This window comes from Mauremys mutica, chromosome 2 (assembly GCF_020497125.1).
Source record: "Mauremys mutica isolate MM-2020 ecotype Southern chromosome 2, ASM2049712v1, whole genome shotgun sequence".
Classification (NCBI taxonomy): Eukaryota; Metazoa; Chordata; order Testudines; family Geoemydidae; genus Mauremys; species Mauremys mutica.
The window spans coordinates 138,536,546-138,552,011 of record NC_059073.1 but is presented as its reverse complement, the minus strand read 5'-3'; positions in this window follow the sequence as shown (position 1 = coordinate 138,552,011).

The window sequence follows — 15,466 nt, the reverse complement described above, 5'->3', positions numbered from 1 at the left end:
CGTCCCTAGTCTTTTTCTTTCGCCGCCTAATCTGCGCCAGCCTCTGTGAGGGGGATGCCGGGGCAGTTCGTGAAAGAGCCGCAGCTGTGTGATGGGAAAAAGGAAGTGATTTCCTTGAAAAGATACATGTTTGCGAACACTGAACACAGTCTAGTCAGTTTCTGTGAACAAGACCATACAGGGCACCTAGTCTCACGAGCTCTCAGGACAAGTTCGAGATTTCGGAATACGCTTTCATTGGCTGCGGTCTTGCACAGGAGATCGGACAAGCGGGGCGGTACAGCTGAATCCGTGTAGCAGCCAGGCCTGGTAAGCACTACACTATAGGCTGCTTAACAGTTAATGGATAGCTGTGCCCTCCCGCTGCAGGCAATCTGTAAAGCATAAAGTCTGACCCTGTTCCAGCCCCTCGCGGCTGTGCACGGGAAAGATCACTGTATGCTTTTCCTCTGTGGCCTCCAACACGTGGCTGTTAAACGAAGGTCATTGCTATGCAAAGTAAAAGTCAAGCATTCACAATAGTAACAGTACACTAATTGCCCTAATTAGATGCAGCAGTCGCCGAACGAGATTACCCTGAGGCGGGTCACTTGGAGAGAGAGAGAGAGAGGATGCTGCTCGAATCCCTGCACAGACCAGGACCGTACGCTGCAATGCTGGTGGAGGCAATGATTCCGCTGTACATTAGGATGGCCTGGCGCGGAAGAGTGTGCTTCCACGGAGCACCAAATAAGGCACCTCTCCCCAGGAACCTCCTGCGGAGACTTTTCGAGCTGCTCTGTGAGAGCTTCGTGGAAGTGTCCCAGGAGGATTTCTGTTCCATCCCTATATGTGTGGACCTTCTCTTTATATAGTTTGTTAAGGAAAAGTTTTTATATAGTTTTTACATATTTTTTATTCCTGTTTTTTAAAAAATAAATGTTTCCATGTTTATAGCACTTACTGACTGATCCTTCCCCTGATTCTGAGTCCGGGTTAACGGCCGGGGAGGGTTGTTAGGGGATCTCTGTGAGGGTGATGAAGAGATCCTGGCTGTCGGGGAAAGCGGTATTGTAAGCGCTGTTGCCTGCGTCGTCCTCCACAAACCCTTCCTCATCTTCCCCATCGGCGAACATCGCCGAGGAACTGCCCCTCGACACTATCCCATACTCAGAGTCCACGGTCACTGGTGGGGCAGTGGTGGCAGACCCACCTAGAATGGCATGCAGTGCCTCGTAGAAGCGGCATGTCTGGGGCTGTGCTCCGGAGCGTCCGTTTGCCACTCTGACTTTTTGGTAGCCTTGTCTCAGGTCCTTGATTTTCACGCGGCACTGCGTTGTATCCCGGCTGTATCCTCTGTCTCTCATGGCTTTGGAGACCTTCTCGTAGGTCTTTGCATTCCGTTTGTTGGAGCGCAGCTCCGAAAGCACAGACTCATCGCCCCACACAGCGATCAGATCCAGGACTTCCCGGTCTGTCCATGCTGGGGACCTCTTTCTATTCTGGGATTGCATGGACTCCTCTGCTGGAGAGCTCTGCATCGTTGCAGGTGCTGCTGAGCTCGCCCCGATGTCCAACCAGGACATGAGATTCAAAGTGCCCAGACAGGAAAAGGAATTCAAATTTTCCCGGGTCGTTTCCTGTGTGGCTGGTCAGAGAATCCAAGCTTGGACTGCTGTCCAGAGCGTCAACAGAGTGGTGCACTGTGGGATAGCTCCCGGAGCTAGTAAGTTCGATTTGCATCCACACCTAGCCTAATTCGAGATAGCCATGTCGAATTTAACGCTACTCCCCTCGTCGGGGTGGAGTACCGAATTCGAACTAAAGAGCCCTCTAGGTCGAATTAAACGGCTTCCTAGTGTGGACGGTTGAGCGGTTAATTTGAATTAACGCTGCTAAATTCGATTTAAAGTCCTAGTGTAGACCAGGCCTAAGTCTGTGGCAGAGGCAGGAACAAAGCCTTTTCTCCTGCATTACCCACAAGGCCATACCTTCTTTAGTGAGAAAGGGGCTTGTCTCTGTGGCACAGTTAGTCCTTAGTCTCTCTGCTGATACTTCAGACAAGCCTGTCAAACTGTATTGATAGCTTTTGTGATACAGACAGTTGTCCACTTGGAACTGAACAGTGATCCACTAGAAGTTTTTCATAGAGTTCAAAGCCAGAAGGGATTGTCTAGTCTGACCTCCTGTATAACACAGGCCATTAAATCTCACCCAGTTACCCCTGAATTAAACCAAATAACCTGGATTAGAATAAAATAATACAGCCCTCTGGAGACTAAGCCCTCTGGAGACTATTGTGTGCCATGGGCAGACAGCAGGAATATTTCATGAATGCTACCAAAAAGTCGAGATGGGAATGAATTCCTGTCATTACTGGCTGGGACTAGGTTTGCGCCAGTCCCTAGGAGTGAAAGACTGTTTAGTACCAGAGTGTCACTTCTATATTCTTTCTAGGTGTGCAGTTATGGAAGGCTCTAAACAACACTTTAAAGAACTAGCCAGGGTTTGTGCAGCTCCTAACAGCTTTAGTAAATAGTAGAAATAATAGAATAATAATCAATATATAAAAATAGTAAAAGTCACTGACCCCATATAGGGAAGTGGCAAGAAAGAAGAGTATATAAAATAATAATAAATATAATTTACATTCTGGAAAACAGGGGCTTGATTAGATCCAGTGGCAATAAGTTTTGGTCCTATTTCTGAAGACTGTGTTTAAATTCCAGGTGTTTGCAGTGGGGTTGGCCAAGAAACCAAATGAAATACTTTCCCGTAATACAGTATACCGCTAATTCAAGTGTGCTGGATTATTCTTTTGAACACTATGACAGGCAATAAGCCACTAATGCCATTTCATAGGTACCATAGAGAGTATAATACCCTGTCATTAATGTCATTATGTGGGACGGTAATGCTTATGGGGAATAGCACGTGGTTAACAGTGGTAACATTTTATCCTATAAGATGTTAAACATAGGAGACGTAGTTTACTCCTGCTGATACAAAATAGGGTCAATTACACCCCTTGGGGAGGAGATATGGTGTTTCCACCTCCTCCCTATGTGGAGGCATTCCACTGAGGGAGGGTAGATTTAACCTGGGTGCCTACAGCCCCAGCAGCTCAGTTGCTGGAGGGCGCCTGGAGAATTTGCTAAATAAGCCCATGCTCCAGATTCCTGGCCATGCTTGTTTCTTAGCTAGCCAGTCTGTGAATCGGTGCCAGCTGGCTCTAGGCTCCCTAATGGAACAGGGTTAGGAACTCTGCGCTTTCTTTTGGGAGCTCTGTTCTGGGGTTTCTGCTAGTGGAAGTCAGAGAACTTGAGGATGAGCAAATCCCAGGGTCTACAGCCTTGTAGATCCCTGGGAGGTGAGAATCCATTTTACTCTGATCCTGGGATTGCCTATAATGCCGATAACATTCCTTTATAAGAAGAAGCTAAATAATTCTCCTCTTGACACCCCTTCTTGTTTCAAGGCATTAAGGCTCAGAACCTCAAAGGTATTTAGGCACTTAGCTCCCATTAATTTCAATGAGAGTTTAGTACCTAACTCTCGTTAAAGATCTGGGCCATAGAGCTTGATCCTAAGCACACACACTTCACATTGAAATGGAAACCCGGGGACTGAATGCTGCAATCCTAGGATTTGAAAATACCTCATAGCCCAGTTTTCCCAAAGGTGGAACGGCCTTCTCCAGTCCAAACTTTAAAGCACTCAAAGTCAAAGTACACAACTGAATGGTAGGTCATGACTGGATTTACAATTCATAAAGTGATGGAGCAGCAGCCTCTTACTTTGACAGTGAAGTGAAATGCATACTTGAGATCACTCTGCAGCAGCCAGACGTCCTGTGCACATTTCCTGTTCACATTTACTCTGTCACTTTGGTGGCATTAGGTACATGGACCCAGTATGTTGACAAGAACTGCAGATTAAGACAAACTCTCTCTGGACGTGCTGTAAAACCTTGTTGGTGTTTTAAATCAACAGCACAGCTCTCACTTTGGAATGATAATCTCTCCATGGCTTTATCTGTAAATTAACTGTCTCAGCATGAGTGCTAGATGGGGAGATGTCTGATGACATCCAGCTAATGAAATGCAACAGTCTGGGCTGATTTTCACTAGTGGAGCTGTCACTGTAGTAGAGAGGTAGAGCAAGTAAGAAGAAAAGATATGTCAATCGAGCTGCCATTTTACACCAGCTGAGGCTTGAGGCCTAACTGTTAATATTGATCATTCTACTTGCAGGTTTGTCTCCGGTTTACATGCACATTGCATGCACATTTCCTAGGAAGTTAAAATGGCTTCTCTCTATATATCTCTACCTCTCTATATCTCTTTCTCTATATCGATATATCTGCATTCACATATCATTTGCTTCTCTGCCAACACATATGTTTCGCAACAATGTTGACCTGAAATAAAATACACCAGCGATCACCCATGTGTATATCTTCACACCTGAGCATGGCTGCCATTCCAAGCAGCTGTGACAGGGTTTAAATTGCTTTGTAGCAAGTGAGAAATAAATCAGCCCAAATCTGCCACGGCCTTGTAGCTCACCCAACACCAATAACTATTCTATACCCCAGTTTTCTCTGGCTGGAGAAATCCATTGAGAAGTGGCCTGAATATAATTATGCTGCATCAAAGTCTGTGGAATCCCGTGAAACCCCCAGATGGGGGTAAGAATCCAGCCCTACAAATCTAATTACAAACTCCATTTCATTCTTTCCGGCGATAGCAAAAAAAAACAAAAAACCTTTTATATCACTGCTTCATGCTGTCATTCTTCAGTGCAAAATGCAGCTGTTGAAAGGTGAAGCATTACCTCTCATGTTTGGCTTATTTAAGTGTTTGACATGCACCTTATCATAGCATCACAAAATCCACCCATGAATTCAAGCAACAGATGCATGGAAATGAGAATTAAAAGCGGTTATTATCCTGTCCATTCCACCTGCCAGTGCAGATTTATTCCCTACATTGTAGCCTCAAGAGCTATTTCCAGTTTCATAATAAATAGACAAGTAGTTCTCCTGGAAAACAAAGTTAGTGCTATTTCTGGTGAACTTTGATGGCTGTATTTGTGAATCATCAGGCGTCTTCGAAGAAGATTTATCTCCTTTCTTTAACCCAATAAATGCATTACTGCATCTTGCTAATGTAGTTCCATCCCAGCTGGGGCAGAGCAATCTAGATGAGATGAACAATCCCAGCAACTCACATGGATTAATTATTGGTTCCACAGAGAGTCTGTGTTTCACAATTTCTGCTGTTAGACAGGAAGCGGACTGTCACTTAGAAGAGAATGCTCATTACCATCTGCTCAACTGCCACAACATCCCATTGAGATTTTGGAGTAATTAAAACAAATGAGTGAGTGCCTTTTGGCAATACCACATATACACAGACTTAGTCTGGTCAGCTACCTAGGTTAAATGTGTCTGAAATTGATGTTACAATGAGAATATATTTACTTATTTATTTAATACTAAAGTTCACTGGTTGCCGTAAGTTATTACTGAGGTAATGACAGTATGGGAGTGTGGCAGATGCTTAGGCCCAGAGCTGCAAAGGTATTTAAGCACCTAACTTCCATTGAAATTGATGGGGGTTGGGCACCTAAATGCCTGTGAGAATCTGGACCATTGTGAGGGTGGAGGCCCTAGAAATACCATTGCTAGATAGAAGGGTATGTATGGCAAGAGACAGACAGCAGAACTAATAAAGGATTTTATGAATGCATATTTTACAAATGGAAACAAAATATGACTAAAGTGATTAAGCCAAAGATCTAGCTACAAATCAGTAGGAATTCATTCATATAAATATTTGGGAAATATTTAGAGGATACAAGAAAATATCCAGCCCAATGAATGGCCAACTCTTGCTCACAGGAAAGTCTACGTTTTTGCCTTTGACTTCAGGGGAAGGTCTAGAGACATATAAAGGGCAATGTACACAAAAGATAATGTATGGATACCCACCCACATCCCATCTCAACGGCTAATTAGCAACAGCTTTCTGCTGGGAACGGCCCAAGCAATCTTTGATAATTGCGTTGATCCGCTTTCTTTCAGTCATGTAATTATCACTCTCATCATTATTATTTGCATTACGGTGCTGCACAGTGGCCTCAACTGAGATCAGGGTCCCGTTTTAGTAGGCACTGCACATAACCGCAGTAGAAGACTGTCCCTTCACTGACGAGCTCACAGTCTGATATTTGCAGTGCATGCTGCAGCTTGAAAAAAGAGTTGGCTGCTCAGCCTTTAGGCGGAGCCGTGCTAGTGTGTTTTATGGTCTGGCACACCTTGGTTAGCACAGTCCTTAGTTTCTGAGTGCCTTGAAGCCCACATGGCGATATCTCTTTCTGGATGCATAGCTGTGAAGAGCTTTGATGCTCTCCTATTCCTCTGTAAAGTTCCACTGACAAAGTTTTCATCTTGCGCTGTGACTATGTATTTGGACAAACTGTAGTTCACTAAACCACTGCTCAGTAAGACCCAAATCCTCTCCCTGTAACTCAGCCTCAGTAGCTAAATTGGGTGATGGCAAAGTCTGCAGCAGCAAAGGAGGGAATCCTTGCCCCCCATGCTGCTGGATTTGGGTCTAAAGGCTGTGTTGTAATTCAGCTGAGAGAATTAGGTTGGGAGAACCTCTTTTAATCCAGCCTGACTTCCTATCACGAGAGGCACTGGAGCTCCAAAGGCAGGGAATATTATTTATTCCTCTTGTGGGACTCATTCAAATAAGTGTGTTGTACTCTTGGGCTCCCCCTCTGGTGACAGAACAAAGTACATTCCTTGCTCTCACCCTAAGCTCTTCTCATTCAAGGGGAGGGTGTTGAAAGGAGATCTTTGCTAGGCCCGTAACAAAGTGACAGGATAGCCCATCACAAGTTATGTCAGTATGTCACTCAATTCAGAGGATACTAACTGCAATGTCATACAGGGTATCATTACAATATGCAGCATAAGCAATAGAATACACATAGGCTTAGCTTCGTTTCTGTTACGCAGCATGGGTTTGTCTTGCCTTATCAGACTCTGACTATGAGCTCCATTGGGAAGGGCCAGATTTATTTTGTATCTTGCACAGCACTGACAGCTCATTTTTGGTGCTTAACATAAAAACGATTCAGATAAGTAGTGTTCAGTGGTGGAGCCAGGTTTTGCAACCAGTGGGGTGATGGGTCATTGGTATTGCCTCCCTATCCTCCTCCTCCTGCTCTGCTGCCGCTTCCTTCTCACCTCCCCGAGTGGACACTGACCACCCACAGCAGCCTGTGCTGCCTCTGCACTGCAACCCTAATCCTGGCCCGGAGCAGAGGCGAGGGCCTGGGCTGGGTGCTGGAGGGCGAGCCTGCCCTGCACTCACCTGGCAGTGGTGGCTCCTGGCCCTTGGGGCTGGGCCAGCTTCTCACTCTGGGTATTGTGACCTGGCGCATGGGGCCGCAGCGCCATTCAGGTTTGGCCCGGCCACTCCTGAGGGGCAGACAGGCAAGATTTCAGTGGGTGGCATTGTGACATGGTACCATACATACACCTAAAGGCTGTCCCCCACTGGTTTTGCCACTGGTGGTATGAGTATTATTAGGACAATGGGTCAAACATTTTCTTTTGAATTTTTTTTTGTTGGAAAACAGCTTTTGGATTACATGAAAATTTGCATGAAAACATGTTCCTTTTTGGTCAAAATGTATAGGTGTGGGTGTGTCAAAGACCCCAAATCTTGAGAAATGAAACCTTTTTGGAGTTCAGCCATGGTTTTCAAATAAAAAAAAATCATGTTTTGGATTTTCAATACTCTCCCTTCCAAAAAAAATTAAAGAAAAACGTGGACAACAATGATTTTTTTTTCATTTTCATCAATTTGTTTAAAGGAAAAAAATTATTTCCTGACCAGCTCTAATTATTAGCAATGATAAAACACGTTCATTCTTACATGTAATGCTTGATGTGAGAGCCTTGTGGATAATGTCATCCAAACTGTGTAAATTACAATAGCCTCACAATGAAGTGATGCAAAGCTATTTTGCTCCGGGAAAAGCACTGAGAGGGATTATTCCTTAGCAGATATATTGGTTTCAATAGAGTTATACTGTTGTAATATTGGAGCAGTGGCATGAATTTCGCATTCCCTCTGGTATGCACAAGTCCTTGTCAATCATTTCTTTGACCCAAGGGTGGTGTCTGCAGCCTGATTTGCACAAAAAGATCTGGTGGGGGAAATTAGGTGCATTGCCTGCCTAAATGTTTTGCTTAGAGACAGCAGAGCTGAACAACTGCAGCTGTTCTCTGCTACCGCACTCCACCAGCAAACTGCAGTACAACACAGAGAATTTTACTGGCATCCCACTGCCAGCAGCACATGCCAGACTGCTCCATGTCTGGATACTTGTGTCTTGCTAAGCAATATTTTATACATATATTAGAGGGCCTGGAGGGGTTTGTGTGTAACTCACATTAGTTGTACTGGACTTCTGTCTATACAGAGAGATGAGGAGACTCTCAAAATTCTACAGAAGAACTAGTCATTTCAGTAAAAAGGGATGAACTCCCCCATGGTTTAGTTAGACTCCACACTCTGGGGAATGATGGTCTTATTAAGCCTCTGAAGGAGGGATCTGGGTTCAGTTCCCAGCTCTGCCACAAATTTCTTATGTGACCTTGGGCAAGTCACATAACCTCGACTCCCCATCAATAACAAAGATAATTATACTTCCTTTGCCTGTCATACATCCCTTTGCCTATCTTGTCTATCTAGACTGCAAGTTCCTCAGGGCAGGGACTGTCTTTCACTATGTGATGGTACAGCAACTAGTACAATGAGGCCTCAATCTCCCTTGGGGCCTCTAAGTCCTACTGTAATATAGATACATAAAAAATACTTTTGTGATGATTCAGCTGTTCCTGAAATCCAGAACCCTTATACTCTCTGAATTGCGTGGTGGACTCTGCTTAATCCTTCACGGACCTTTACACTTTGTGCCACCAGCAGTTCCCGCTCAAGGAAGGCCTAAGGCTAGCATAGCCGTTATGTGGCTAGCCAGGATGGGGATGCATTAGTAGAACTGGACAGGGAAATATGCCTGTGGATTTGTGTCTGGTATGGTCACATGGTCTTAAGACAGTAGCTGAAGTTTAATTTTCTTAAATGTTTGCTGATTTCATTATAAAAGCTCAATGAATGTATTAGTGGGAGCATCAACACTTAATAAAATATGGATATGCATCCTTGTTGCAGGTCACCGTGGTCCTTATCCTGCAGGCTAATGATGCAGTTTATATAGTGTCTGCCAAGGTCTCTTAAACAAGCTATACCCAGCAATATTCAATAGGGCTAAGCAACAGAGAGGCAGACAACATTCATTTGTGTAAACTGCAACTGGTGATTATAAGCTCTCCATTACTTCTCTGTCGGAGCATGGAATAGCTGTAGAACGGGAGTGGGAGTTAGAATTCTGGGGTTCAAAGTTGGACTCTGCCACTGATTTCCTGTCTAACCTTAGACCAACTCACTTAACCACTCTATGACCCTAGTGTAAAGTAGGTATAATACTTAGAGATGTTGTCAGGCTTAAATAATATTTGCAACCCATTTTGAGATTGGCTGAAATACAGATTTTATTGTCTTTATCACTGTTACTGTTCCTATCTGCCCAAGTATGTTTTTTTACAGCAGATATCTTTCATACACAACAGTTTAGGCATTAGGTTATTTTTTACAAAATTTATATTTTGGGTCTGGCTTTTAAAATGTTGCACACCCTCACATATGCAAAAATGCATGCAAAACCACGTGCCTAATTTGCACGTACATTGGCTGTGATTGCAAGCAGAAATCAGGCAATTGCTCAGAAAAATGGCCATTTCTATTCATGTGTGTCCATTTGCTTGCACAGCTAATCAAGGATGTGTGTGCACAAGCATGGTAACTGCTCATCCATTTTTGCAAGCACAGCTGTGCAAGCATACTATTAGGCTGAGATTTTCAAAGGAGTTTTAAGGAATTTGGTGTCCAAATGTTACAGAATTCCAATGGGAATTGGGAGCTTAAGCTCTTTTGAAAAATCTCAGCCTTAATCACTGTTAAACATGTTATTGTGTGGGCAGAACACTACCAACTCTCTGTAAACTGGTTGATACAACAGCTGCACAGGATTTAATCTTTTTGAGAGTGAGAAAGCATCAGGTCAACACAATGGTGCAAGAATTTTGAAGATAAGAAAGCACTGCATATTTGGAGAGTCCAAGGGAAACTTCTTTGTGCAGAAGGTACTTCATGTGGAGAGAAAGGTTTCCAAAGATAATGATGGAAGTTACATGAACAGGTTCAAAGAATGACTTAGAAAGCAGTTGAAGGGGGGAAAATATGTCTCTGGTTACAAATGCTAGTAAGATAAGTATGATACGTGGATGCCTCTAAAGGGGGCTTTGTCGTCTCCTTCCACTCCTGATGTGTTCCTCCTGTGGTTACCTGGATGTTATGTTGCACGGATTAGCTGGGTGATATATCACACGACATAATGGGCCTGATTCTGACCTCACTTACTCTAGTATAAGTCAGGAGTAACTCCTTGAAAGCAATGGAGTTATACTGTGATACAACTGATCAGAACCTGGCCCATAGTTCACCATGCAGTGAGAGGAAAAAGGAAGGGAGGAACTCATGATCACCCCAAAGCCACGGTTATTCTTACTTTTTATGGCAGCATAAAATATTGTTTTTCAAGTGACAAAACAACCTGGAGATGGGGATCATCCACAGGGAAATGAGATGCTTCATATCCAAAAGCCAGATCCTTAGCTGGTGTAAACTGGCATAGCTTGTCTATAGCACAGTGACAATTCATACCGGCTGAGGATATGGCCTTCCGAATCTTAAACTTGCACCTGTATTTCTTACTTAGACAAAAGATTCATTGACTGCCTGAAGAAGGAAAGAGTGAGCTCTTCAAAAGTGGTCTCAGGCTAGGCTTGTTTTATGGTACTCTCACCACCGAGAGTGCCTCACTCCTGGCAAGCCAGGGTAATTTGAGCTCATTTGTACAAACATCTGAAATCGGTTGTTCTTTGTGTTTAGGTTTAATTGCTCGAAGCAGAGAAACCCAGGTCATCCATTGAATTGATTTCCGGGGCTCAGACCTAACCCCTTGAAGCTGCAAGGAGGGATTTGCCATCTGATTGTGTAGCCTGGTTTTGAATCCTGATCCAAAACGTAAACAGAACTAATGACATCTAATTAAGCACTCACTGATGGAGTTTAGATGAAAGAAGCTGCTGGATGTTTCCACTTGCTCTTGTAATCAAGTGGCAGAACAAACTCAGAATGGAGAAATTAATGTTATTGTGTTGAACAATATGGAATTGGCTGAAATAATAAAATAATGACAGCTGCTCAGCCACTCTGCAGGCAAAAGCAAACAAGAACTCAAGGGAAACAAACAAATACCTATCAGAGGGGTAGCCGTGTTAGTCTGGATCTGTAAAAGCAGCAAAGAATCCTGTGGCACCTTATAGACTAACAGACGTTTTGCAGCATGAGCTTTCGTGGGTGAATACCCACTTCTTCGGATGCAAATTTGCTAACAAATACCTGTTAGCAAATTTTTCTTCATCTTCTATATACTATACAATATGTGCGCAAATCCTTTACTCCACGCAGGCAAAACTCCCATTGGCACCAATGACTTGTGTCAGTATTGCCTCAGATTAAAGGGTTATTTAGGATACAGGAAGCTGAAACTTTTCGTAAAAGATATGATACATCCCTAGTTCACAAAGAACAAAATGCATTAGAATTAAACATAGAAAAATCTGAGACCTAGAGATGGTTTCTGCCGTTCAGCTCAGAGCTGCGGCACATGGCGGACATCAGCTGCCCTTGCTGTAACTGGTGCTCTGCAGGTGAAGAGTGGCTCTCAATGTCCAAAGTTTCCTATGGTGCATTTTAAACCAGCAATACATCTATGAATGAGAAAAAGGCCTAGGGAAGGGGAATCCCCAAGCTGCAAAGTAAAATGCATAATAGCATCTCTCTATCACCAATCGTGCATGTGGCTGATGTGCAGTGAAAGATGGCATCACACCACAGTACATGTTCCAGTGTATACAGTAGCATGTGAATGACGTGACATTACATGGTGGTAACATATTAAACACAGAGGTTTGAGTCTCTGTTCTGTCTTAGCTGTGCTTGTTTGGAGTGGAGAAGGGCAGCTGCAGAGAGGTGGCTGGGCAACATAGCTCCAGTGGAAATTAGGACTGCATGGGGCAGCCTAATGTACATCGCTGGTGTAAGATCTGAATCAGATGTAGCCAGCCTCTGCTCCCCCACACCCTTTCCCCTCTCTGTCTCCCACCCTAACACCTCCAAGATGTTCCCTCTCTTTCATTATGCTGGGAGCCAGGAGGAAGCAGAGCCATCTCCACCGGCAGAGAGTTCACCAGCACAGGGGGTATTCTCCACTGGCTATATCAAGACCACTCCATCCTGCTTAAAGTGGCCTTAGCAGACCAGAGAATCTGTCCCTGGGACTGTAATCCCAATGATGGATTAGGTACATAGAATATAACTGCATTATATAGAGGAGAGGGAGGTTTGCTAACTGTTTATTACAGGTGTTTATTTCCATGGACCTCTTACTTGCTTTTGCCTACGCAATACTAGTAAATGGCTGAGCAGCTGTAAGTCCTTTGCCGCTAGAGTTATTTCCATAGAATTCAGCACAAGCCAGGACTTTGGATTCTTTCCCTGGAAGTTTAATTCGGACGGAACTGGGAGACCCATAACTAATTCATACAGCAAGGGTGCAGCCTCAGGTTTTTGCTTCAGCAGATGTAAATGACAATTGCTAAACTGCTGTCTGACTCAGCACATTTCTATTGACCACATTCATGTTTTTTTCATGTGAGTACTAAAAATGCAGACAGCTTTTCAGGAGAGGCAGCAGGAGCACTTACATGCTAATTGATAGACAATCCTCTGTTCACCGCCACTTTCAGGTTTCAGAGTAGCAGCCATGTTAATCTGTATCCGCAAAAAGCCCACTTCACTGGATGCATAGAATGGAACATATAGTAAGGAGATATATATACATACAGAGAACATGAAAAGGTGGGAGTTGCCCAACCAACTCTAAGAGGCTAATTAATTAAGAGAAAAAACATTTGTAGTGATAATCAAGATAGCCCATTACAGACAGTTTGACAAGAAGGTGTGAGGATATTTAACATGGGGAAATAGATTCAATGTGTGTGTAATGGCTCAGCCATTCCCAGTCTCTATTCAAGCCTAAATTGATGGTATCTAGTTTGCATATTAATTCAAGTTCAGCAGTTTCTCCTTGGAGTCTGTTTTTGAAGCTCTTCTGTTGCAAAATTGCCACCTTTAAGTCTGTGTGACCAGAGAGGCTGAAGTGTTCTCCTACTGGTTTTTTTAATGTTATGATTCCTGATGTCAGATTTGTGTCCATTTATTCTTTTGCATAGAGACTGTCAGGTTTGGCCAATGTACATGGCAGAGGGGCATCTCCTTACTATATGTTCCATTCTATGCATCCAATGAAGTGGGCTGTAGCCCATGAAAGCTTATGCTCAAATAAATATGTTCATCTCTAAGGTGCCACAAGGACTCCTGTTCTTTTCATTTTTAGGTTGTTTTTTATTTATAGTGAAACAGCAGGGCCTAGACTATGCTCTTCACACTGGAAAAAAAAGCAGTAGGACAAAGGGAGGTAGAAAAATCTGAGCCAGCATTACCCTATATACTTATAAACTTCCAAGGGATGATGGCTTAAACAATGACTTATTTGCTCTATTCTCTTCCTAGCTAACAAGGTCCCCACTGAGCCACACAGTAGCCCAACACCGCAGCTGGTATGCAGAGGTTTCTATAGGGTCCAGAGCTGGTCTTACAGGTGGGTGATGCAGGTGGCTGCCCAGGGTGCTGTGGGCAAGAGGCTAGGAGCAGGGTGGGCTTAGGGTGCAAAGCCCCAGAAGGGATCTTGGGACAATGGGGGGCGGGGGGGAAGAAGAAGCAGCAGGGCCCTGGGGAGCCAGCAGGGGGCAGAGTTAATGGGGAGGCAATGGGGGCCAGTGGCGATGGGGGGGGGGGGGAAGGGTGTGGAGCACAGGGAGGTAGTGGGGGCCAAAATGCAAATTCACCCAGGATGCCATTTCGCCTATGGCTGGCCCTGACAGGGTCTGAGAGCTGGAGGACACTAGCCCTCTTTCTTCCTGGCACCAGTTGTTGACCCAAAAGAATGGGTTGTGCACACTTTTCATCCCCACCCTGGAACTACTTGAGTGTTAGAGCTCCAGATTTTTAATACTATATAAGGACCAGTTATTACTAATCCTATTTTCCTCAGGTTTGAAACTCAGATATTCAAATATTAAATAAAACAATACTACAAAACTAGAGGATCAGCTCTCCAGTGAGTAAATCAGTGTAGAACCATTGAAATCACTGGAGTTCTGCCAATCTACACCAGCTGAGGATCTGGCACATAATAACTTGATCCAAAGCCCACTGAAGTCAGTGAGAGTCTTTCCACTGGCTGGGATTTAGATCAGATCCATGTAGCACACAAGAACATAAGAATGGCCCTACTGGGTCATACCAATTGTCCATCTGGCCCAGTATCCTGCCTTCCAGCAGGTGCTGGTGTCAGATGCTTCAGAGGAAAGGAACAGAACACTTATCAGGTGATCCAACCACCATCATCCCATCCTAGCTTCTATCAACCAGAAGCCTAGGGACACCCAGAGCATATGGTAAACTAAGTACTCACTTGAAATAAACATGGATGTGGTCAATAATGATGTGCCAAGTCAGCCAGGTTAACAATTGTTCCATTTGCATTCCCCCCCCCACACACACAAAGGTCTTTGCAAACTACACAAGCCACACAGGCAGGAATCACATCCCTATTCAGTGATTTGCAGCCATCTCCACTACATAGATTTGAGATTTAGCAAAAATCCTGAATTATTTGTAGTTACTTTGGCTGCCCACTGCATATTAGTTCTAGAGTTCACAAAGTGAAAGTAGATAATGGGGAGATTCCAGGAGATGATGGGGTGGATTCAGGTGAAAGGACGTAATGGAAATACCAGGTGCTGATGGGATGATGGCTGACACAATTTAATTGTGGGAAGAGGGTTGGACTGGAATGAGATTGGGTGAAACAACTGATGGGATGAGAAGAGGGTGGGGACAAGATGATGGGCTGTAGGAGAAAGGAGTGGATAGAAAAGGGGTTGGATTGAAAGGAGTTAATGGAGATGGGTTTAAGGAGCAGCTGGGGCCAGGCTGGGGAATGAAATAAACCAATGGGGTGTGACAGGCTGATGGGACAAAGGTGGCAAGAAGCTGCTGGATGTGCAGGGGCTGATGGTCAATAGGAGCTCCTGGGGGTGGGGTGGGGGGAATGGGGACAAAGGGGGACAATGGGAGCTTGTAACAGATCA